This window comes from Pinus tabuliformis, chromosome 1_2, assembly GCF_031772625.1.
Source record: "Pinus tabuliformis cultivar Carrire ecotype Pingquan chromosome 1_2, CPIR1, whole genome shotgun sequence".
NCBI classification, from domain to species: domain Eukaryota; kingdom Viridiplantae; phylum Streptophyta; class Pinopsida; order Pinales; family Pinaceae; genus Pinus; species Pinus tabuliformis.
This window is the reverse complement of record NC_142298.1, coordinates 1,000,749,801-1,000,777,664: the sequence shown is the minus strand read 5'-3', so window position 1 is coordinate 1,000,777,664 and position 27,864 is coordinate 1,000,749,801. Positions and strand designations below refer to the sequence as shown.

At 36.5% G+C, this 27,864-nt stretch overlaps 1 pseudogene; it reads left to right on the top strand.

The window, feature by feature from the left end:
* The first annotated feature begins 6,801 nt into the window (after positions 1–6,801).
* LOC149209456 (coniferyl alcohol acyltransferase-like) overlaps positions 6,802–27,864 on the top strand; it is a 24,927-nt pseudogene continuing 3,864 nt past the window's right edge.

Here is a 27,864-nt window from a genome sequence, read left to right as displayed (position 1 = left end):
ATGGGATTGATGCTGTTCCTTTTTGGCTATAGGGTCGAACATTGAGCCATGTATCTCTCGTCTAGGTAAAAGACCCCTTCCCTTCTTTTTTCTTACAAGTCCTTAAAGTTTGATCCTGGCTTTGTAATGACTTCAGAACTCGATCAATTATAGTTTCAACAATATTATTTAAGGCCCTTGAATCTACAAGCAGCATTAATACAGTCCAAGCTGATGGGGAAGATGACCAGGGAGCAAAAGAATAAGTCTAAATAAAAGCTTGCTATAACCAGTCTCCTTGGTATAAAGACATAGCCCATTTGCTCATCACAGGCCTTTGCCCACAAGGGCTTTACAAATCCCAGAGAATCTCTTTGAAGCTCCAGGCTGCTAGGTATTGCGCTGTAGGGACTGAGCTTCACTGGTATTGCCATGATGACTTTCCCTACTTGGAGTCCATAGTGAATTTATAAACTCAATTACTATTTTCTTATCGTACTTCAAATAAATCTAAGCTTAGAACCATTTCTCCATGCTGTATGCCATTAGACATCCAATTTTCCAGGCACCATATATTCCTGGAGAGCATCCGCAGGTGTGCAAGCTATTATAATTTCATCCAGTACAAGTGCGATCTAGTGTCATGGGCTCTACCCAATACATTGAAGGTTTTATTTATGCATGTTTTTCTTTGAGTCGCATTTAACTCCTTTGCATATATTTTGATTTGTTTTCACATAACTCCGGGTGAAAAGAAAGCTCTCTGTGCACTCCTCCTACTCGCTCTATCGCGCCATGGCAGAAAAGAATCCTACCCCACTCAATGCAGGGACTTGCTGCCTTGCAACTTCCCTTGTTTTAATAAGAATATGATTTCATTGCGTTACATTCACATTTAATAAAATATATTCACAATGGAAAGAAAGGCATTATATTTTATTTTAATAGGAATATAATTCTTAAAATTCTTTGTTTCATCATTGTTGTGAGTAAATATTAATAAATGAGAATGAATTTAATTTATTTTAAAAAGTTTTGAAAACTATATTTACTAATGTTATTATAAAACATATAATATTAACAATAAGGAACCTTTGATGTATTTTCCCAAAGTACACCCCTTGCATGTATCAATTTGCTCTAGTGTACCATTCAAAAGACTAGTAGAGAACTACTACATGATTTTCGAAGCCCCATGATGCAAGTGGCCCAATCGTCTGTGCCACAACTTGCCAACATCTCGACTTTGCATCTTCTCTGCTTTTGTGCTCAAAGTAGCACAATCCTCTACCTCCAACTTATAAAGATTCTTAACTGGAATCCCTATCTTCTTTACTTGACCAGTGGCTATGTGTCGAAGGAACATTGTTCCTTTTGAGAAAATCACATCATAGCCTCTATCCTCAAGCATGGCGACTGATACTAAGTTCTTCTTCAACCCCGACATATACATAACATCCCTTAAGGTGAGAGGAGCACCTTGCTCCCTCTAAAAAGTAATCGTGCCCAATCCAATAGCACTATACGTTCCGTTGTCAGCCATCTCAATATGCATCTAGAGATCTTTCTCCTCTAGGTGACTGAACAACTCCTTGTCACCAGTCATGTGGAATGAAGCTCCACTGTCAAGGTACCATACACTACCCATCATTGGTGACACCATGCATGCAATGAGAGTAAATTCCAATTCGAATTGAGAGGCCAAAGCCTCACCCACAGCTCCTCCTGAGGACTTCTTCCTGAACTTCTTGAGTGAACAATTTGTAGCAAAATGGCCTAGCTCGTGACAATGAAAGCAGCTAAATTCCGTCATGTATTTCTTCTTACCTACATCGCAATAATCCGATTTGGAATGGGATGCCTTCCCTTTCCCTTCCCTTGCCTTTCTCGCTAGGGAACAATTTTCCTCATCATCATTCTTTGATGAGGAACCATATATGGCGTTCTTTATGATCTCCTCATGTATCAAATCCCACCACAGTCATTCCCAATATGGCGGCTTCTCCCTTCCATTCACTGAGTCCTCATAGCTATTCCAACTCTTAGGAAGGCCTAGGAGAGCTAGGCTCACCATATCTTCCTTGGAAACGGTTATTTCAACACTTCCAAGCTCATCATGATAATAAGTGAATTTGGTCAAGTATTTTGGAATGGTATCGCCCTTCTCCATCTTTATTTTTCGAAGTTTGTCTTTCAGTGCCAACTTCCTATGGTCACTATTGTTCTGGAATAGGTATGTCAATGCTTTCCACAAATCATATAGTGTTTGCTTCCCATGGAGACTCGAAACAATTTGGTCTCGAACTCCCTAAAGGATTATCTACCTCGCCTTCGCCACACATTTCTTGCATTTAGCCAGATTCTGTGCATTCGATGTTGTTGGCTTAGGAATTTCTTGATCAAAAAATTCCTTCAAGCAATTATCCTCCAGCACAACCTCCATTTTTTCCTTCCAAGCTATATAATTCGATCTGTGTTCCAAGGCATACTCAAGGCGCAAACCGTAGAACGTCATCTGTCGATCCTGAAGTATGTATTGCAAATTTGAATTTCACATGTAATCCAAAACTCAAAACTTCAAAATCTCCTCTACTATATTATCTTTAGCTCTTATACCATTTAGATTTTCCTGTAGATTCATAGCCCATGTAATTTACTAAAACACAAGACAAGAATCTACTCTACTATTTAAACAGCAGAAACCAAGAACCAATGAAAACAATAATCAACAAGAAGAAGATAATCAAAGACACATAACACAATTGTTTCTATAGGGAAAGCCACCACTCAAAACCTCGACTATCTATTGCATTAATAAGAAATCTGAGTGATAATACAAAGCTTGTTCTCACAAGAACAATTCCACACAAGTATGATCAACTCTCTGCCTCACAAGCCCACACTAACCAACACTTAGCCAATTTTTTCTGCCTACTGAACCCCTATTTCCTTGCGCAATTCGTGTGAGGAATAACCCATATTTAATTGGGAATTCCTTTTTCGATAACTACGCAATCCAAAACTAGTTCCTCTTATGATTGCATGCATGATCTGTACAACTCGAATCATTCTACAACTGATAATACATTGTCCCTGCCCTCTAGTCAATTGGGTCTTTCTTTGAACTGAGATGCATGAGTTTTTCATGAGGGAATCTTCAATTAGCTGGAGGAGCACTAAGGATGCACCAGTGCACTAACTTACTACTAATCCTCCACTAGTTCCACAAACAATTAGAACTAGTTTAACTGTCTATAACTAGGTCAAACTGATTTATCTAACTACAACTCAAATAAACTCATCTTGAACCCCTAAAATTTAGCGGGAACATATACATGACTACAGAAAGACATCCAAATTGAAATTCCTAAGCTAATTAAGTCAATTAAACTTAATTAACTATTTACAAGTTGCTATGAAAATAAAATTTGATTTTAATTCCGAGTTTAATTGAAGGACAAATTAAACTGAAATTTCTTGTTGTCATTTCTCTACACTAAAGGCCAATTGAAAGTATCAAACTAAGCTTCGCACAAGTCTTGTCAATACCCTTGTCTTAGCTTCACCTCCATACATGTAATAATGGTCAAATATATAATGTAAAAAAAAATGAATCCATTAAATTAATGCTTCCAACTACTCAGTGTATTCAACTTTCCAAAAAACTTAATAACTCGATTCTAATGCATTATTTATTTTGTTTTTATTTTATTTTATGTCAATAATAACCATTTAAATAAATAAATATATATATAAGTTATGTTTTGGTTCTTTCAAATTTGGATATATATATATATATATTTAATTATAATTTTGATTAAAATGTGTTATGAGATTATATAGATTTCACCATTCGAACTCACAATTCCAATCCATTTCTCCGATTTCTTAGCAAAACTAAGAAAAGAAATACCAAGAATCAAAACTTAAAAAATTTATACTGTCACTTTATTTTTTTTAATAAAACAAATATTGCGGTGACTCGCGAGAGGGAGTATTAAACACGGAATACATTTCTCGTAAATATAAACGATCAGTTTATTATTTTGTGAAGATACTATGGTTCCAATCTCCATGGCGAATCTTTCGGGTCAGGGAGCTTTCTACATTTTATATTTATTAGATATATTTTAGTTGCTTGCATTATAAGTGCAACCATCACTATCTCTTTGCTACACGCAATACTAATTGCGATGTAATACCAAATAATAAGTTCTGCATGATGATTGAATTTAAAACCATTCGAATCCGACAGCATATATAGGACTCTATATACTATTTGTAAAACCCAACAAGGTGACTTGAGGGTAATGCCGAAGACACAAAAGCATAAAACGATTTTGTCAATTAGTTTTATTTCCCATTTTGAGTTTAGGTGGGAGACAGTAATTATCATTGTTGGATGAGTCATAAAAGAATAACTCACTTTATTTTTTCTAATTAAATTAAGATTAGTGGAATCCTAGATGAAAGCACGATTTGATTTCATAAACCATGCTATTTCCCATTTTGAGTTTAGGTGGGAGACAGTAATTATCACTGTTGGATGAATCATAAAAGAATAACTCACACTTTATTTTTTTCTAATTAAATTAAGATTAGTGGAATCCTAGATGAAAGCACGATTTGATTTCATAAACCATGAATTTACGCTATTTCCCATTTTGAGTTTAGGTGGGACACAATAATTATCATTGTTGGATGAATCATAAAAGAATAACTCACACTTTATTTTTTTCTAATTAAATTAAGATTAGTGGAATCCTAGATGAAAGCACGATTTGATTTCATAAACCATGAATTTACGCTATTTCCCATTTTGAGTTTAGGTGGGACACAGTGATTATCATTGTTGGATGAATCATAAAAGAATAACTCACACTTTATTTTTTCTAATTAAATTAAGATTAGTGGAATCCTAGATGAAAGCACGATTTGATTTTATAAACCATGCTATTTCCCATTTTGAGTTTAGGTGGGAGACAATAATTATCACTGTTGGATGAATCATAAAAGAATAACTGACACTTTATTTTTTCTAATTAAATTAAGATTAGTGGAATCCTAGATGAAAGCACGATTTGATTTCATAAACCATGAATTTACGCTATTTCCCATTTTGAGTTTAGGTGGGAGACAATGATTATCATTGTTGGATGAATCATAAAGGAATAACTCACACTTTATTTTTTTCTAATTAAATTAAGATTAGTGGAATCCTAGATGAAAGCACGATTTGATTTCATAAACCATGAATTTACGCTATTTCCCATTTTGAGTTTAGGTGGGACACAGTAATTATCATTGTTGGATGAATCATAAAAGAATAACTCACACTTTATTTTTTTCTAATTAAATTAAGATTAGTGGAATCCTAGATGAAAGCACGATTTGATTTCATAAACCATGAATTTACGCTATTTCCCATTTTGAGTTTAGGTGGGACACAGTGATTATCATTGTTGGATGAATCATAAAAGAATAACTCACACTTTATTTTTTCTAATTAAATTAAGATTAGTGGAATCCTAGATGAAAGCACGATTTGATTTCGTAAACCATGCTATTTCCCATTTTGAGTTTAGGTGGGAGACAATAATTATCACTGTTGGATGAATCATAAAAGAATAACTGACACTTTATTTTTTCTAATTAAATTAAGATTAGTGGAATCCTAGATGAAAGCACGATTTGATTTCATAAACCATGAATTTATGCTATTTCCCATTTTGAGTTTAGGTGGGAGACAGTGATTATCATTGTTGGATGAATCATAAAAGAATAACTCACACTTTATTTTTTTCTAATTAAATTAAGATTAGTGGAATCCTAGATGAAAGCACAATTTGATTTCATAAACCATGAATTTACGCTATTTCCCATTTTGAGTTTAGGTGGGACACAGTGATTATCATTGTTGGATGAATCATAAAAGAATAACTCACACTTTATTTTTTTCTAATTAAATTAAGATTAGTAGAATCCTAGATGAAAGCACGATTTGATTTCATAAACCATGAATTTACGCTATTTCCCATTTTGAGTTTAGGTGGGACACAGTAATTATCATGGTTGGATGAATCATAAAAGAGTAACTCACACTTTATTTTTTCCAATTAAATTAAGATTAGTGGAATCCTAGATGAAAGCACAATTTGATTTCATAAACCATGCTATTTCCCATTTTGAGTTTAGGTGGGAGACAGTAATTATCACTGTTGGATGAATCATAAAAGAATAACTCGCACTTTATTTTTTCTAATTAAATTAAGATTAGTGGAATCCTAGATGAAAGCACGATTTGATTTCATAAACCATGAATTTACGCTATTTCCCATTTTGAGTTTAGGTGGGAGACAGTGATTATCATTGTTGGATGAATCATAATAGAATAACTCACACTTTATTTTTTTCTAATTAAATTAAGATTAGTGGAATCCTAGATGAAAGCACGATTTGATTTCATAAACCATGAATTTACGCTATTTCCCATTTTGAGTTTAGGTGGGACACAGTAATTATCATTGTTGGATGAATCATAAAAGAATAACTCACACTTTATTTTTTTCTAACTAAATTAAGATTAGTGGAATCCTAGATGAAAGCACGATTTGATTTCATAAACCATGAATTTACGCTTCAGATTTCAGTAGGATTGTTGCAACAAAAAATGAAAAACAATACTTTCACATTTGTTAGCCTCTAATATACACACTTCATCACATCAAAGGAATAGAAATCATACCGTACAGTTGGATATATAAACCATACATAGTAAAGTCTTATTCAAAATTATTTTGACTTCAGAGATTATTATCGAAAATGATTCGGTTCCTATTTTGTCAGGTAACAAAATTTAGTTGCGGAGGTATTATTCTTGGGTGCACATTTGATCATAGGATTGCTGATGCATTTTCTACCCATATGTTTTTATTATCGTGGGCAAAGCTTACTCGAAAGGAGTCCATTGAAATGTTGACACCTAACTTTGATAGATCACTATTACTCCCTCGACGGCCTCCTAATTATTGCTCTGCAATTGATGAAATGTATACGAGACACTCTTCGCTGCCTTTAGAAAAATCCAAGAAACAAGATCCTCCTCCTTCTCTAGTTAGCAGGATCTATTACCTCACCGCCAAAGATGTTCAGTTTCTCCAAAGTAATGCAAATCAACACGGTAAACGGTATAGCAAATTGGTTGCCTTTTCTGAAGTTACTGATCCTTAGTCAGGAGATCCACAATGATCGAAATTGTAGCATAGGTGTAGTTATAGATGGTCGTACCCGTTTAACAAACATGGGAATACCATCTAATTACTTCGGCAATGTATTATTATTACCTTGTGTGGAAGCTCAGGCCTCAGATATTAAAAGCCAACCTCTTAGTTGGAGTGCTAAGCTCATTCATAACGTTATATACAGAGCTGCAAATGAGGAACATTTTCAAAGCTTAATTGACTAGGTGGAGATCATCCGACCTGACCCTGGCTTGGCTACTATTTATTGCAATAGGGAAATGGCAGAATCTAATGGTCCAAGCATTTTGGTTTCTTCTGGTTTACGTTTCCCTTTGTCCAAGATTGACTTTGGATGGGGAAATCCTTGTTTTGGAAGCTACCATTTTCCTTGGGGTGGAGAAGCCGGTTACGTAATGCCACTACCAAGTCCTTTAGGGGATGGAAGCTGGGTGGTTTACATGCATCTTCCTATGAATCAGCTCGAGGCGATTGAGTCCCATGTTGACTGCCTTTTTCGTCGTATTACTTCAAACTTCCTAGGAATGTATTGATTACTAAAACCTTTTATATTATGTTTACCGTTCTGTTTCCTTTTCATTGGGGATGTTACTCTAATTTTTCTTCAAAATGGTATTAGTTTATTATCAAAATAAAACATTATGTTTGTACTTCTTTCTTTTTTAAGTTTAACACGTAATTTTGTTTTATGTCAAATTTGTCTTATTTTAAAAGGTTATATATTAAGATCTAAAAGATAGAATATGTATGTCTATAAATTTAATAATTAGATAGTTGCGCTGAGCTAAGTTCATGTTCGACAACAGTTTGGTGTGAGCTTGGTTCTAACTTTAAAAACAATTCATTATCATTATTATGATTATTAAATGAAGTTTATTGATATATGCCAATCACATTTACTAATGTGATTGTACTAATGACAAAAATTGTGGAGATCATTAAATAACAAATGATGATGAGTGTATCAAGCACATATACTAAACCTAGTTGTTATATGGTCAACATCATTTGAAATTTGACCAGTATAGATCTATATTAACCACATACCTACCAAGAAGTAAGAGGGATCAAATCTCTTGATATGTAGAAGGATTTACACCTCAAGAGAAGTCATCCCTCTACATGGTTACCAATGATTTTTAGAGAAGGATTACCTCTGAGTGCAAATTTTAGTAGATCCATAGTTAAGATGGGTCTATATGGATATTTAAATGAACATTTAAACTTTTATTGAGTTATTTATAAGTTAAATATAAGATTTTTTAACTTTTAAGTATGTTATCTCTTACAGTTGATATAAAATATAGGGATTAGGCATAATCAGTTGTAGAATGTGCCTATTGTCGCAATAATTTGCATTGCTTACATAATTTTTTATTTGATAAGTTGCATGGAAATTTTATAATTCTATTAGGTAAATTTTAAAAAGTAAACATGGATTTAGAGATGCAAGGTTGTTAATACTTGAAATTCCAAAAGAATGAAAATATAATAACTATAATACGATATTCCATACATTGACATGGTTCTAGTTGTCCTGCATGAGGTCATGGTATGTGGTTGGTATGGTCATGCATTGATGAATAGATAATGGTTGGAAAGACGTTCATACGTTGTTATGATTATGAATATACATGTATCATCCTAATCCAGTTGATCTTGTAGATGAGATATCCTCCCCTTAATTATACCAAGGTATGTTGGTTATGCTTATGTTTTGGTTTAGCTGACATTGTATACTTGTAGGAAAGAGATCAAAGATGACTAGCAATATGGTAGACTACAATTCACGAAATGATCCCTATGGATCAGATGAGTAGCGTGGTGGTGCAAATTCTTCTGACTTAGAAGAAACATTGAGAGAGCATCAATTGCATGCTAAGCTCAGTAAATGAAATTTATTTCAGACAAAGATACATTACTTGGGGCATGTGGTATCCAAGGAAGACATAGTAGTGGACCCAGAAAAGATAAGTGCTATCATGGAATGGGAAGCTCCTAAAAATGTGGATGAGGTAAGATAATTTATGGGGGTAGCAAGTTACTATAGGAGGTTCATCAAGAACTTCTCACAGATTTCTTATCCTATTACATCATTGTAAAGGAAAGGTAAGAAATTTGAATGGACAAGAGAAAGTGCATCAAGTTTTGAGTAGTTGAAACAATTTTTGACAAATTCTTAAGTGTTAAATATGGCAGATCTCGACAAAGAGTTTGTGGTATGTACAAATGCTTGCAAGAGAACACTTGGTGGAGTCCTTATGCAGGAAGGATAGGTAATGTGCTATGATTCATGGAAACTGAATGAGCACGAGAAGAATTATATGACACATGATCTTAAGTTGGCCTTAATCATCCATGCATTGAAGATGTGGAGACACTATGAGGTTTGTATTGATGAGTGATCCTAGTGGATTGAGATTATTTTTTCATGAGCTGAATCTGAATGTTAGGAAATCTAAATGGTTGGCCATGATCAATGAGTTCGATTTTGAGATCAGGTGCATCAAGGGAAGAGAGAACAGGGTTGCATATTCTCTTAGCAGGAGGATAGATGTGAATTATATTACAGCTATGAGCTCTTATGGGATACATCTATAGGATCATATCTTACATGAAAGACAACAGGATGAAAGGCACATGGAGCTTATGCACATGTTACAACAGGGTTTAGGTGATCAGGATGTGGACTATGGTCTCACAATAGATGGTTTGATCATATTTAGAGGCATGGTTTATGTAGCATATAACAGTGAGCTCAAGAAGCTTATCTTGGGTAATTTCATGTTAAGACATATTTAGGTCACCAAGGATATCAAAAGACATTTAAAATAGTGAAGAAGTTTTATTATTGGCTGAATTAGAATAAGGACGTGGCAGAGTTTATGGCTAGATGCTTGGATTGTCAGCAAGTGAAGGGAGAATGTAAGCATCTAGTGTTGGCATTATGATACAGGTTTGGCTCAATGACATAAGTGTTGTCCTTGATGGCAACTCACTCAAAGTGCAGATCACAAGTTCAGGCTCTCAAAATAGTAGAAAATGAGATACCCGCAGGTTCCTGTTCACAAAGCCACGGACATACGCAGGTGCGCTGAACAAAAGCTGCGAACATGTACGTAGGTGCTCCGAACAAAAGTGCAGACGTAAATTACACGCACTTTCATGCAGAGAAAAGCACGCACGTGGGAAATCTTATGGTTAGTCCATGGTATTTAGTCCGACATTTTTGATCCTATGGTTTTGGTCCGTGCTTTTTGCATCTAAAGTATTGAACCCAGGTTTTGGGTCCCTAGTATTGGATCTCTATGGTTTTGGACCATGGTTTGAGCAAGGCCTAGACTATAAAAAGGAAAGGAGATCATTTGGCTAGAACAACTAATGTGTTGAATATCTTGAGATGAGTAAGATCTAAAATACTAGTGATCGGTTGGTGAGTTATAGCTGGACCTAAATCAAGGAGAAACCTGAGCATTACAAGACAGATCTACTGATGGGTCGAGATCTCTTTGGTGCATGATCAGATAAATCTGATAATTTGGGGTATAATTGAAGTCTGATAAATTTCTATACCCGCAGGCTCAACACAGCATAGGCGCGGATACCCGCAGGCTCGACACAACGCAGGCACAGATACCCAAAGGCTCGAGGCAGCGCAGGTGCGGATACCCACAGGTTCAACACAGAGGAGGTGCGGATACCCGCAGCCCCGGCAGAGCGCAGGTGCGGATACCGCAGGTTCGACACAGAGGAAGTGCGGATACCCGCAGGGTAAAGAAGGGAATACTGCAGATATACGCAGGTTTCTATTGGTGAAGTTGCGGACTTTTCCCTTGTAATATGTTTTAGCTGCTTTTATCTATTTCTGCAGTGTTCAGGGTTCTGACTTAGTGTCTGGTTACTGGTACTATGTTCTGAGAAGTTATTGATTCAGTATTTGTACAAGGAAGTTGGTTGATTGCAGATCTATTTGATGTTTGATTGATATTCATCGATCCAGTTTGAAAATTTATGAAACGTGGTCCCTGGAAGAAAAGAGAAGTTTTCTGTAGGTCAGTACCTACGTACTAGTACTTCAACTAGTACAAGAGGTAAGGGGGTTGTAGCTCCCTTCCAGAAGTGACTGTAGAACGAGAGAAGGTTGTAGCCTTCTGCAGGTTGAAGCCTGCGTGCTAGTATAAGATTGCACCAGTACATAATCATTGTAAAAGGAAGTTTCTAATTGAAAGAAGATAGAGACATATTGCAGTAGGTGGTTTTCACCCACATTGGGTTTCCACCTTATATCTTGTGTTCTTTTGTTTGACTGTCTGCTCTACTTTTCTGTTCCTGCTTACTGTTATATGGTTCTGACAAACAGATTAATGATCAACATCTGAAAAAGAAAAAAAAAAAAAAAAAATCAATTATAAGTCTGGAAGGTATACACAAGTTTCATTAGTCAGATCTACTAATATTTATATAAGTTGAAAAAGAATTTGATAATACTGATTCACACCCCCCCCTTCTCAGTATTATTTTCAACATCTAGGTGGACTAATTCATATGATTCCAATTCCAGAGTGGAAGTAGGAGGTCATTTCCAGAGTGGTAGACCTCGACTGGTGTATGGCGCGATATACGGTAAAGCCTGGAGGGTGGAGTCTCAATTATGCCTAGGAATCCTTGACTAGTGCATGGCCAAATATATGGTAAATCCTAGAGACTAGAAAGTAGGAAAATTATTCACTATGTAGGTGGAGAAATCTGGTAGCATCCATGCTTTCTTAGGGCCTAGTGATCCAGTTGTGATGGCAATAAACCTTGATTATATTAATGAGATTTGAGGTGTTTTTTCCTTTTGAAGCCTTATTCTGGTTTGGTTGTGAGTACCACATTCATGCTTGGAATATGGCACGGGGGTGATTGGCTGAAAAAAGTTTTGGTTTAGCCAATCTATGGTCCGTTAGTTCTTGGAAGTCCAGAACTTGGTTGACCTATTCATTCATCAATAACAACTCTTTCTCCTTGGTATTTTATGTGTAGATGTACTCGTTCACATGTGATATTTATGGCTTCTATATCTTTGTTTTTTATGTTGCTTATATGTTGGTTATGAGTATCCTCCATGACAGACTTCATGTATGGATATCATGATGATTTGATTAGTATTTGAAATTAGAAAGAATATATGACCTAATAGATGATTATACAACTATTTTGATATGGCATCAGTGCTTCTTGACAAATCTCAAATAAGTATGAGAACCCTATGCTTAAATTAGATTTTATGACCTAATGATTACACATTTGTGATATGTTTCACGAAATTTTTGTCATGTCTACTAGGTTCGGGTGAAGTACTTGTATCAACGTTTGAATTAATACCTTTTCTTTCCATGTTATTTTATTATTCTTGAAGTTTTCATGAAGTTATAGAATGTGGCCTAAGTCCCGGCTCTAAAAAGGTGGCACAAAATCTAGGGTCGCTGGCATAGAACTAGCTGGAAAATTCCACAATTGTTGGCATGCCTTGTTGTGGGAGTGACTGGAAGGCCTTACTTTCTTGTCAAGCTTTTCATGGGAGTGAAAAAGGGTCTAGGTCAGTCAAATGATTTGTTATCTCAGTGGTTGATCATCTTGAAGGGTTGGTTGGATCCTAAGGGTTCTGTTGCATGTGTGGAAGGTCATATGGGTTGTGTTTGTGAGTTCCACTTCCTTAAGGAGAACTCAGAGGTTGAATCACATCATAGTAGTCTCTTGTCACATATTTACCACAGTGGACCAGTTAGCTTGGGTAAATGTGGGAGGAGGGTGTTACAAATTTATACTTGCAAATACAAAATATGTAATTAAAGAATAAAACAACATTAAATAGTTAATCAAACGTGTTGAATAAAAATTTGAAATGAAAATATATTTATAATACTTAAGAATTATTTCTAGTAAATATAACAAATTATATTTAAGATTGTATTTATTTATTAATACATATAATTAATTTTTTTTAAATCGTAAAATTATTATTTTTTAAATAACTTGGATTAGTGTGAGATATAAAGTTCATTCTAATTATTACTATCATAATTGTTTTTTTACTATGTTGAATTGATAACTTGTTGGCTTAAATTACTAAGAATTTATGATTTTTTTTATAAGTAGGTTGGGTTAATATTTGTGTAATATGGAGTCCATTTAAATCAGAACTCTATAAGTATTTTTATATTTATTTTTTTATTTGTGACATCCCATTTTACTAATCACTCCTCTCAAAATAGGGGACATTAGGTGTCCATGACTACCCCTAATAAGGACATGGGTAAACTTAGGTTTGAACTATCAACTTTTATAATAAATTTCTTGACAATGAACCTTGTCACAAATGGTTCCATAACCACTTTTACAAAAAGACTAATTTTTATTCCACTAGCTATAAAATTATTTTGAGTTGGAGAAGTGAGACTATCTTAATTCATAAACTATTTTTTAAATCCTTTTTTAAATTATATTTGGAACCTTGTGCGGAAATCATCTCCTAATATTATATTTATTATTATTTATCTCAGATATATTTTACAATATACTCATCATACCCTCACATAGAATACATTACATGATAATTTCATGGAAAAAATGATGCATTACAAAAACATGAAGAAAGGCACCATCAATAAAGTGAGTGTGCCAAATTGACTATATGACCTAAGTTGACAATATTAACTTGGTCATAATATTTTTATTACATATATCTCAATAATAGGCCTTATAACAACCTCAAGAAAGTTTACCCATGGATAGAATTTACGACTTTGACCGAACTTCTGACAATGTTTATGCATCTCCCACACATTTTGGCATAGAGTGCTCTTGGTTCGACTTTGATATCAACATAATTAAAAGAGAGAGAAATAAAAATATAATAGCAACACATAAATGCAACAACACGTGGAGACAATACATGATCTTGCAAACCCTTGTGGGAAAGCTAGCTCTTAATAATAGATCTATTATTCTTTAACCCTAACGCATATTACAATACTAAAACAATGGAATTAGCATGCCCTTAAATAGACGACATTGCATGATAATAGCATGAACAAAATCATGTATTACCAAAGCTTCCATCAAAGAGGTGGTAATTATCAAATTGGCTCTATGATTGACTCAATCTTATTATATATTTTGCATAAACAATCAACGGTAAGTATCAAATTGACCCTATAATTAAGTCAATTTTACTCTAAATGATATGTATATGTGTGTGTGTTTGTGAGTGTGTGAGATCATTTTTATTTAAACTCAAATTTATATTACATTTTTTTGTATATAAATGACAAATATATAGATAGTTACATGGATAATATATTTATTTTGAAATAAGGGTTTCATTATTATAATTTAATTATTAATAATTACTACGTGGATGGTATGGATTTAACATTCACAAAAGATCCATGGAATACTTTTAGTACTATTGAGGATAAGAGGGTTTAGAATTATTTGAAAGGTAGTTCTAGACATTTTATCTTTCAATTTAACTAGCAAAGGGGCATGTTTACAAGGTAATTCTTATTGCTTATTGTTATTTTACTATGTTTTTATTGTTACTATTTTTTTTGCTAAAGCAAGTGTGGATCCTTCCATTTCATTAAGCCAAAAATTAGTGTACAATTTTTACAAATGTCCATCCGACGCCAAGGAATCAGAAAAGAAAGAAAAGCCCAAGCCACCAAGGGCTAAACCTCCTAGCCTTACAACAAAAGACCTGAACCCAAGGAACAACCAACAAAAATAATGCCTAGCCTCCTAAAAGCCCGCGAACTTTCCCACTGCCCCACTGTCGAAAAAGCCCGAACCATCTGAGAGGTCCAAAAGAAGCAAAAAGATCAATTGCTCAGGAGGATATTGCGCAGCCCAAAAATACCAAAGTTTAGCTGTACTGCCCCACCAAGATGCATGATCAAACTCAACCATTGATCCCCTTCGACTGAATCCTACGGATGAGAATGATATCGCACCGGACAAGATGGTCTGGCATTAGTGTACGAAAAAGGGCGGTTTTCGGGACCCTCACCCTGCCACGTGTTGTAGGTTGAATGGAATCACTGCGAAATCGCCAAAACCGTTTTCCACATGAAAGCGGTGCGATCAGCCGAAAACCGAATGGGAGGCAGTTTTACAGGCTAGGACCCTGATTTCTGAAAAATTTGACTGCCAGAATAAACAGGGTTCTTCTTGTGCCTATTAATCTCCGTCTCCTGAACCTAGAACCTTGTAAAGGTTAGAGGCTTCCCATCGAATGAAGACTTGAGGGATTCTATTCGTTGCCACCGATGAACTGAGATCTTCATCTCGCTAACTCCTGGAGTATGAGCGACTAGACGTGGTCTTCTTCCCGCCAAAGAACAGTAAACCAGATATTGGTGACACATTCAGGGGAAAAATCAAATCTAGTTGGCCTCCATGGCTTTGTGTCTAAACACTTCCCTGTCTTCTTCCGCTTGCTCGCAACATAGGGATTTCAGTTTGCCCAGATGCAACTCCTGCCACTTTATCGACACCTTATTCTCTATGCAGGTGACCCCCTGGTTGGCCAGAAGATCCGCCAGCTTATTATCCTTTCTGTGAACATGGTGGAAACTGACAGTGCCAAGGCCCTGAAGATGGATTTGAATTCTTTGGTAGACCCGAATTAATTTCCAATGTTTAAAGACTTTCTCTAGTGCAGTTCCATTATTTATTTTTTGCACTGAGTTGATGATTAACTCAGAATCCGCCTCTATCATAACATTGAAACAGTTGTCTTGACTCATCTAGGCACTAGGCATTGCTCCATAGCCATTAGTTCAACCATGTTGTTGGTGGTTGTACCTAGGTGCCAATGGAAGATGGAGATAATACTTCCCTCTGCATTTCTGAGGACACCACCATACCCAGCTATTCTCGGGTTCCCTTTTGAAGCCCCATCAATGTTAAATTTTAAATAGCCTTCCAGAGGAGGATACCAGAATTCCTTCTCCGTATCCATAGAAATAACCTTCCTGTCAAGTCCTAGGGGAGTGAGCCCCTGCAACCCTAGCTACCTGAGAATTTTTAAATCTAAATCTGAGGGAGGTTTTTTAGGGTAGTTGTGAACCGTGGTTCCCACAGTCTCCTTGAGCTATTTAAGGATTATTTCTAACAGGCGGTGTGGGGGCGTCTTTTCATCCTTAAATATTCTTTTGTTCCTCTCCTTCCAAACGTTCCATAAAATGAAGCTTGGAATGAGAATCCACGTTGAGTTGAGAATTTCATAATCCAAAAAATTTCTTCTCCAATTGGTGAGGGTATTAATAATGCTCCCTCTGTCTCTATTAGATTGCTAAAATATTGTAGCAAAAATGTCCCATAACCAGGAAGTGAAAATGCAGTTGTTGAGTAAATGTTCCATAGTTTCTTCTTGAGCCTCACAGAGCTGGCATCTTGAAGGCCCCTAAACACCCCTTTTCTTGATGTTGTCCCAAGTTAGTATTTTCTTATGATATACCAACCACATGAAGAGTTTGATTTTCATCCACCCTTGCTGCCTCCAAAGGTTTTGCCAGATTTTGTTTGGAACCTGGGGATCTAGCTCAAGGAGAATGCCTTTTTCTTCCTTAAGATTAAAGGTGCCCTCTTTGTTGTTGCCCCATCTTAGTTGATCTTGTCCCTCTGCAACTAAGATCTTCCTTTGTTCCACTATTTTCCTGAGCTCCTCTGCTTTTGTTTTCAAGAGATTGTTATCTCTGCAATCAATGTTTCTCTAGATTCTCCACTTTTCCGTATGATGAGAATGATTCCAGAAGTCCTTTACCTTAATTAATCCTTGGGAATCTGAATCCTGCTTAAGATCCATGAAGTCTTCTTTTAACATAATTGATTCTTGTTGCCACTTGTCTTCCCAGAAAAGAGCAAGATTTCCTTCCCTGATTTCCCAAAAGCTGTTTTCTTGTACTAGTCTTCTATTCTCCCAGGCTTTGTTCCAGATATATGAGCCCTTTATATTTCCTGACATTCTTATGAGATCATTATTTTTCCAAGAGCTAGCATATTTTTCTTTCCAGATATTTGCCCATTGAGTCTCTGGATGCTGAACCCACTGCCACCAAAGTTTGGCCCCTAGAACTTTGCTGAGTATCTCCTGATCATCCAAACCTGGCCCTCCTTGGTTCTTGGGCTTACAAATTTTTTCCCAAGACACTAAGGCCCATTTCTTCTTGGTCTCCTCCTTGCACCAAAGGAATTTTCTTTGAATATTTCTGAATTTTTGAAGGACTCCTTTTGGAGCTGGGAGGGCAGATAACATAAAAATAGGGATTTCTTGCATAATAGCTTTAGTAAGAACTAACCTGCCAGCAAGATTTAAAGATCTGATGGTCCATTTACTGACTTTTTCCTGCAACTTATTGATCAAAGGTTCCCAAATTCTTTTGAGCATTGGTTTAGTAGTGAGAGGAACTCCCAAATATTTTGAAGGAAGGGAATCCCTTTGAAAGCCTAGAATTTTGGAGATATTTTTCTGAATAGCAATATTGGTATTGAAGAAAAAGATTTTTGATTTAGAGAGATTTACTTCCATACCTGAAGCCAAGGCAAAGAGATTCATAATTTTTTTGTAGGTTGTAGCTTCTTTGACTGTGGGGATTCCCTGTAACATGGTATCATCTACAAATTATTGGTGAGTCAGGGCTTGACCATTTTCTGTTAGCTGCAGACCTTTAATCTTTCCTGTTGCTTTCACCTGCTTTATAGCCCTACCCAGACCTTCCATCATGATGATAAAAAGAAAAGGAGAGAGCGGGTCTCCCTGTCTAAGGCCTCTTGAAGGACTGAAAATCTCTGAGGGAGAGCCATTAACTAATATATAAAAACTGGAGGAGGTCACCAGTGCCATAACCCATCTGACCCAATTATGGTAAAATCCAAAGGCAATCAACATTTTCTTTATGTAGGCCCAGTTTACCTTGTCATAAGCTTTGGCAATATCCAATTGCATGATCATGCTCGCCTGCTTCTTGCTTGTTAATGAGTGCACCACCTCTTGGGCTTGAATGATGTTATCAAGAATTTGTCTGCCTTCCACATAACCTGATTGTTCCCCTGAAACAAGAATCGGAAGCAAAGGTTTGAGTCTGTTAGCCACAACCTTGGATATAATCTTATAGATTACATTGCATAGGGATATGGGTCTATATTTATTTGGTGTATGAGAAATGCCCTGTTTGGGTATCAGGGTGATGAAGGAAGTATTGAGCGCTTTCATAATGGTTTTGTTTAACCTGGAGTCCTCCACCACATTCAGAATGTCATGCTTAACAATATTCCAGCACGCTTTGAAGAAGTCTGCATTAAAACCATCCGGGCCTGGTGCTTTACCATTCTGCATTTCTTTGAGGACTTCACTAAGCTCCAATTCTGTTAATGGTCTATTAAGGTTGAAATTGTCCTCTCTGGACACTAGTTTCGGTATATTGCTAGTTACCTCCCTGATGAATTGCTCTCTATCTGAATTGTTCTCCTGGGTTATACCTTGGAAGTGGTGGACTAACACAGTTTCTATAGCTTCATGGGAGATCTGAAGCTCCCCCTCCTCATTCTTGATTGAAGAGATTCTATTGTGAGTTCTATTGGCCATGGTGATTCTATGAAAAAACTTAGTGTTACACTCTCCTTCTTTGATCCATTGAACTCTGGACTTTTGTCTCCAGAATATTTCCTCTTGTTTACATAGATTCTCCCATTCTTGAAAATGTTTATGCACTTGATCACTAATGCCTTTATCAAAGCCTTCCTTGATCAGAGCTTGGTTGAGAACCTGCATTTTGCTCTCAACCACTTTTTTCTCCTCAAAAATATTGCCAAAATCCTTCTTGTTCCATTCTTTAAGTCGGAGCTTGATGTGCTTTAGTCTTTTGTGAAGAAGGTACATTCTAGTCCCCTGAATCTACAAATATTCTGACCACCATTTTTCAATGTTGTTGATGAAGTCTGGGTGTGACAGCCATATATTTTCAAATCTGAAGGGTTTGTTCCTGGGAGTGCCTATACCCTTAATCTCCAACTGAATTGGCCAGTGGTCTGAGCCTCCAAAGGGAAGAACTTGCGTTGTTACCTCTTTATCTGTCAGCATAAGATTCTCAGAGATGAGGAATCTGTCTAACATAGAGGCCACTTGGGAACCTCCTCCTCTTTTGTTATTCCAAGTAAAGAGGCCAGTATTCCAATTAGTGTCAACAAGATTCATATTGTCTGAAAAGGATTGGAAAGCTAAGGAGTCTTTACTTAGAGCTCTTGTTCCTCCTTTTTTCTCTGAAAGAGATTTGATCATGTTGAAATCCCCTCCCATGATCCAGGGTATATCTGCATGTATGTCCCTGAGATCCACCAGGGAATCTAGAAACTTGAGTTTGTCATCTATTCTCTGAGGACCATACACATTTGTGACCAGAAGAGTGTCCCTTTCTCTTATCAGTTGAATAACATCTGATAAATAATTTTTGGAAGCCTTAGCATCTAGAATGCCTAATTTGTGGGGGTCCCCTAGGGTGAGTATTCCCTCTGCTGTATTCTCTGCTTTGACTTCAAGAAACTCAAATTTGCTGAGCCATTTGCTATGAATTTGTCTTAATTTTTGAATGGAACATTTTGTTTCTTGGATGAAAATTATATCCAGCATTTCAAGTGTTTCATTATGTTACTAAGCATTCTTTGCTTTCTCGTACTCCCTAGACCTCTAATATTCCAAGATGCGAACTTCATTATTAAAGATTTGTAAACGAGTAGCTAGCTAGATCTTTCATCTTACCTGAATCAATCATTAGCTTTCCACACTCCATCAAGAGTTCATTCTGCTTTTTCCTCCCTCTTTTCTTGCCTGGGTTTCTAGTGGCTAGTCCCAGAGTAGTTTTCATCATTTTCACACCTCTGTTGTCCTGCTTATCACTGGTTTTTCCTCTTTCCAGCGCTTTAGCCTGCATTTTCCATAGAAACAACTGTTGTATTCTGTTGAGCTTTTCTTGAGGTAACAAATCCACTCCTCCCGTGGTTCCCTGCATCAAGAACCCTTCTAGATCTAGGTTTTCTTTGTCAAGAATTTCCTGTAGTTCATGGTCCTCCAGGTCCATTTCATTCTGGGTCATTTCCTGATCCATTTCTTGTTCAGCATCACTCATTGTAGCTTCTTTCTGGTACTCAAAATTTTGTGTTTGTTCCCAGTTTTCTTCCTTCTCCTTTTCTACAGTACTTCCTTCCATTGCTTGATCTTCTTTTGTGATCTCTTCCTCTTCCTAAAGCACTTGGAATCTATTATGCCTGGACTGTTTTCCTTCATCTTGAGGTTGTTTCGGTCCTCTTTTACCTCCTTTACCTCGATTAACCACTTTCTGGAAGCTGTCTATTTCTTTCATTGTGTTAGTTTTGCTCTTGTTTACTTCTTTGATGAGCGGACAATCTTTGAAAAGGTGTCCATGTTCATGACATTTGCGACATCTGAATGGAATGTGTTCATAGTCTACTATTTGCACCCATTCTTCATCATAAACTTCCAAGATCACCTCATCTGGTAGAGCTCCTGATAGATCCATTTCCACACATATTCTAGCAAAGGAAGTATATTTTCCCCTTCTAGTGGCTTCAGAGGCTTTAACATATCAACCTAATTTATTGCCTATGGCAGCTAACGATTCATTTTGCCAGTAATCAAGAGGTAGAGAATAGAGCCTTACCCAAACCGGAACTGAAGTAAAGGTTTCCCTTTCTGGAACAAAATTCATCCTCCATGGTCTCATGTAGAGTCCCGCTGCAACATAGAAGTAAGGCCCTCCTTCAAATATTCTGTCCTTGTCTTCAATATTCGTGAACACCACCGTGAAGAATCCCTTAGACCCAAGATGTAGATCTATGCTCCCTTTAGGTTTCCAGTGGTATTTAATCCATGACTGTAAAGCTTTTTCAGTGGGCCATAGACCCATGAACTTACAGATGATGGCATATGTCCGCATGTGCTCTATGTGTGCCTGTAGAGCTGGATCATTTAAAATGACCCTAGGTGTTATCTCTGCTTTGGGTTTGTAGGGTCCTTTTTTTTTTGTCTTTAGTTCCTTGTTTTTTGTCTTCTGTCTCTTTGTCTTTTGTGCCATTCTTTTCCTTATTTATGGCTTCTTATGTTTCTTCTTCCATATTTCTTTTCCCTTCCTCCCCAGTTCCTCTAGCATTTTCTAGAGGTTTCTTGCCTCTGCTGGCCACCACCTCCTTGAAGGAGGGAGTGGAGCTCCCTCCTCTACAGCCCTCCATAGGGTTCCCCGACTGATACTACGTGCAAGCTTTGTTGTTCACCCTCGTTGTTCACTCTCGTCTTGTTTTTATTGTTACTTTACTATGTTTTTCTTTGCTACATTTTTTTTTAATATATATATCTTTACTTCATATATTAATTATTTTTATAATTAATAATAATAGTAAAGATATAATTTATAATTTTTTTATGATTTTTCTACTCTTGAAAATTTGAAATGTATCATGATGTCGTGTATGGATTTATGTATATAAATATTTACTACACTAATTATAATTTAAAAATTGTATTAAATATAAAATCACACAATTTTGATATGCAATTATTTATAATTTGAAATACAAAAATACAATAGAAAAAGAAAAGAAAAACTAGTGACACATACTAATAAATCCTACATAATAAGTACATTCAACTGTATTTTTTTACTAATTACTTACATCCATCTTAAATCTGATCCATGTTAAATCTGGATCCACCAAATGCTCATAAAGATCAAATCCAAAGTCTAAATGGATCTAAGCTAAAATGTTGGCATTAGATAAGCAAACAGCCTACAAGGTGCTGCAATAGGGCTACTACTGGCCATCAATCTTCAAAGACTTCAAAGCCTACGTTAAGAGGTGTGACAGTTGCCAAAGAATAGGGATACCAATAGTATCAGATGAGATGCCACTTAAACCACAAGTGCTCATAGAACCATTCAAGCAATGGGCTCTAGATTTTGTGGGACCAATAAATCCACCATCAAACGGAAAGAAGTACATCTTGGTATGTACAGATTATGTAACTAAGTGGGTGGAAGCAAAGGCGATCGCAAGGGAAATAGAAAATACAGTGGTCACATTCCTCTTTGAGGAAATGTTTGTTAGATTTCAGGTGTTGAGACAGATTGTAACTGATCAGGTTACACAATTCACTTCAAAACTTGTTCGGGATCTTACGGAAAAGTACAAGATCAAACACAGGAAATCAACACCGTACCATCCTCAGGCAAACAGACAAGTGGAAGCAACAAATAAATTCCTAGAAAACATAATGACAAAGACAGTACAGATGAATAGGAAGGACTGGTCAGAAAATTTAAGAGATGCACTATGGGCATACAAAATAACATGGAAAAACGGAACTGGGTTTTGTCCATACCAATTAGTGTATGGAAAAGAAGTCTTATTGCCCATAGAATTTCAGATACACACATTTAAGTTGGCAGCAAAATTAGGACTAAAACTGTCTGAAGCACAACAACAGCAGATAATGGAATTGGACCAATTGGATGAACAGAGACAACAAGTAGTAGAACACACAACACTAGTGTAGCAACAAAGAATGAAATGGCATGACAGATTCATCAAGAACAAGACATTCAAAAAAGAAGATTGGGCATTACTGTTTGACTCAAAATTCAAAGATTTCAAGGCAAAGTTCATGACTCATTGGCTAGGGCCATATGAGATAGAAGAAATCTTCGACAATGGAGTTGTTCAGATCAAAACAATTGATCAAGAGTCTACATCATTTTTAGTAAACGGACATAGGTTTAAGGTTTACAATAAGCCTATCAATAGAGAAGATTTTGCGAAACAACTGACACAAGAGACAGATCTGGAAGTAATGGAATGACATAGCCATATTCCTTCAAGTACCCCAAAAGAATAAAAAAAGAATAAATAATAATAATAATAATAATAATAAAATTAATAAAAATTTTGCTAGTGAAAACCAGGGAACTGGCACTAACAAAACATGAATTCATAAAGGAAAACTGTCAGGCCAGGGTAACTCCAGAATAGGCAGAAGAAAAACTGATTGCATAATTCATTAGCTAACTATCATTTATATACATAAATGGGACGGATCAGTTCATCTTCTTGATGACTGTTCGCGTTCCAGTTCACCCATCCGTTGAGGATTAGGTGTCAACATTCCCCCCCTTAATCTGAAGGGATGTTGGTGAGTCCAAGCATCGTTCTGAATCTTTCAAGCTTTTCTCTTCCAAGCGCTTTGGTGAAGATGTCTACAGTTTTCTCATTTGTGGAACAATGATGGAGATGGATTGTTTTGGCCTCAACATGATGTCAGATCAGATGATATTTAGTATTGATGTGCTTAGTACGATCATGGAACTTTGGGTTCTTGGCCAACTTTATTGCAGAGGTGTTATCAATCATGAGTGGAGTTGATTGTATTTGTTTTACCTGCAAATCTTCAAGAATTTTCCTGAGCCACACAATTTCTTTCGTTGCTTCAGCTGCTGCCACATATTCTGCTTCTGTTGTGGAATCTGCTGGCACTGATTGTTTGCGTGATCTCTAGGAGACAACTCCTGATCCAAGATTCATAGCATATCCTAAAGTAGATACCCCAGTTTCTTTGTCTCCATCGAAGTCTGAATCGGAGTATCCAATCAAGTTGAAGTCGTCCACCTGTGTATACTTGATTCCAAGGTCTTGAGTTCCCTTCAAGTACCTTAGAACTCTTTTTGCAGCAGACCAATGTCCCTCACAAGGCTTTTGCATAAACCTGGAGAGGATTCCAACAGCAAATGAAATGTCTGGTCTGGTAGTAGTGAGGTAGATGAGACTTCCTACAAGCTTTCTATACTTTGTTGCATCCTCAAATTCCTTTCCTTCAATAGATGTGAGCTTCAAGTTTTGTTCCATTGGAGTAGAAAGAGGATTGCACTCTGTCATGCCAAATCTATTTTAAAACAAATCTCCAATGTATTTCTTTTGAGAAAGAAATATGGATTTTGGATGTTGGGTTACTTCAATGCCAAGATAGTAATGAACATAGCCCAAATCAGTCATTTCAAAACTTTTTCCTAATTCTTTCTTTATGGATACAATATAGCTTTCATTGTTCCCTGTCATTAAAAGATCATCTACATATACCACAAGATATACGACTGTTTTGCCAACTTTCTTGACAAATAAAGTTGCATCATCAAGATCAAAATGTTTGAAGTTGAGTTTCGGAAGATGCTGAGTTAGTTTTTCATACCAGGCTCGTGGTGCTTGTTTGAGGCCATACAAGGACTTCACAAGTTTGCATACTTTGTGTTCATGTCCTTTCACAGCAAATCCTTCAGGCTGGGACATAAAGACATTCTCTTTTAGATCTCCATTCAAGAATGCAGTTTTTACATCCATTTGATGGACTTTCCAACCGTTCTGAGCAGCTAGTGCAAAGAGTGTCCGGATGGTGGCCCATTTTGCTGTGGGGGCAAAATTTTCCTCATAATCGACCCCTTCTTTCTGTGCAAAACCTTTTGCCACAAGCCTAGCTTTGTGCTTGTCAAGTGAGCCATCAGCTTTGTACTTGTTCTTGTAGACCCACTTGCAGCCAATTGGTTTGGTTCCAAATGGAGGATCAACCAACTTCCAAGTGCCATTCTTTATGAGGGCATCATACAACTTCTGCATCGCTTCTTTCCATTCATCATGAGAAGCAGCTTCTTTGAAGGAAGTTGGTTCAAAATCTGTAGACAAGTTCAATTCACAATCATAAGTAACATCCATATCAACAGGTGAATTAGAGTTATCTACATCACCTCCATCTTGTCGGTTTGTATTTCTGGTTCCTGTTTTTCCAATTTCATCAGGATGAACACTTTCAAGTGTCTTTGTTAGCCACTTTGGGGGACCTTTCTGAGATGGTCCAGGCTACTCTGTTGATTGAGTTGGGATTGAATCAAGATTGAGTCTCCCAATTCTATCAATTACATCACTTAAAGCATCATCCGTTGTTGGAGTTTCATGCAGGGGAGATTGTTCTTCAGAAGAAGATTCCACATGTTGTTCTAGTATAGGAATCCCCCCTTCAAGATGTGGAATCTGATTATCAAACTCTTGAAATGATTTCGGTTTTGTGAATCTATCCAAGCAATCAAGTTGCCGCTCAACAACACTGTCAGATTTGGATGATTCAAGAAAAATGACATCTCTAGATACAACAAACTTTTTATTTACTTCATCATAGAGACGGTATGCTTTAGATGTGTTTGAATACCCCAAGAAGATACAGTTACGACTTGTAGCACCAAGTTTGTTTCTATGTACCTTTGGTATTAAAGCATAACAGGTGGAACCAAAGATCCTGAGATGTTTTACCGAAGGAACATGTCCATACCACAATTCATAAGGAGTCTTGTTTCTTATAGCACTACATGGACATCTATTCTTTATATATGCAACACATAGAACAGCATCAGCCCAAAACATTATCTTTACATTTTTGAAGAAAAGCATGGATCGTACCATATTCAAGATTGTTCTGTTCATTCTTTCAGCTACACCATTCTGTTGAGGATTATAAGTCACAGTTGTTTGATGTTTAATCCCATGTTGGCGAAGATAGTGTTAAAATTCATTTGATGTATATTCTTTTCCATTATCAGTGCGAATAGACCCAATATGAGATTGTGCATCATTTTCAATCCATTTATGAAAATTATTGAATGTTTGAAAAGCATCAGATTTGTTCTTCAATAAATAAACCCAACACATTCTGGTGTAATCATCAATAAATGTCATGATATATTTATTTCCATTTGCAAAAGGAACAGGCATTGGACCACATAAATCTGAATGAATGAGTTCAAGCTTCCTATGTGCTCTTGAATGTGAATCATGAAAAGACTGTTTGCTATGCTTTCCTAGAATGCAAGCATCACATTGCTTATGTTTTCTAGGAATTGTAGGCAAACCAGCAACACCATTTTTCTTTAATAAGCGGAGACTGTTATAGTTTAAATGTCCAAATCTAGCATGCCATAATAAACTTGATGGAAGTGTACCTTCTTCATGATGAGAAATATATGAGAAATGTTGTGCATGAGCAGAATTTCCTTGCAGTTTAAGAAGTCTTTCTTCTTCTATACCCCTCATGACAAGTGAGTGGTCAGATGCCTTTCTTACCTCAAGCTTGCCATCAAACATATGAATGGAGTGACCTTGCTGGCGGATGTGGACCAGGGACAGCAAGTTTCTCTTGAGCTGTGGGAGATATAGAACATGATCCAGAAGAAAGTCTGGAAGACCAGGCAGTTTAAGCCTGATTGTGCCAAGCCCTGATGGCTTGATTTTTGACTGATCTGCAAAGTATACTGCTCCATCAACATTGTCAGTGAAATCTTCAAAAAAATCTTTCCTATGAGTCATATGACAGGTTGCTCTTGAATCAAGCAACCAGTCATTTTTCGAAGAAGCAAGTGAAGTATTAAACAAATCTTCATTTACTCCAATGTTACATTGTGCCTCAATATAGTGAGCGGATTCAGGTGCTTTACCTTTGTCTGTATCATTAGTTTTACCTTTCTGCTAATTTCTTCTCTGCTCAATTTTATCCCATGGTAGCTTGCATGTAGAAGCATCATGTGATCCATTTCGTTTGCAGCGAATGCAATGCAGATCTGCCTTTTCTCCTTGAGAATGTCTGCCCCCCTGCCTCTGAAGTATCTTCCTCTTCCTCTTCGTCCACCTCTTCCTCTTGTAGAATCTTGAGTAGGATGCTTTTCTTTATGAGCAAGGCAAACAGTCTCTTCAGAAGATTCAGGGACTGTTTTCTTTCCAAAGGCTTTCTCTCTTTCAGCAAACTTTTTCACAATAGACTCAAAGGTTATGTATTTAAGATTTCCATTTGCTTGTAAAGACTCAAGATAATTGGAGTAGGTAGGATAGAGTGCTTTGAGAAAGGCAATAAGAGAGATATCCAGCTCAACCTTAGTGGATTTAATATCATGCATTATAGATTTTATTTCAGATGCAAGGGCAAGGGGATCATTATTTTTCAGTTCAAGAGTGAAGAGTTTAATCATGAGCTGAACAACTTCAAGTGCAGAATGTGAATCATAGAGTTCTTTCAGCTTTTGTAAAGCTTCAAAGGCAGTGGAATAGGATGAAATATGACGACTTACTTCTTCATTTACAGATGCTGCGATCAATGCATAGGCTTTGCTGTTCTTGTTTTCCCAAATGACAAGTTCTTTATCTGATGTAGGCTTCACAGGGGCTTTGTCTTCTTCTCCGACACACACTCCTTTCCACAACTCATTGTAGATGAGGGTGTGTTTTACCATCTGGGACCATTCAGGATAGTTCTCCTTGCCAGTGAGAACTATTCCTACCATAGAAATGATTGAATGCATTCTGTAAAAGAATATCTCTGCTAAAAAAAAACTTTTGTTGATAAAAAAAAACTTCTGCTGAAAAAATCCTTATGCCACAGCCTTATGCACTTTATTTTCTTCTAACGTTTGCATCAGCATTTCTTATATCACTGCACTATACTATGTTTTTGAAAAAAAAGCTCAAGGGATCACTTCAATATATATAT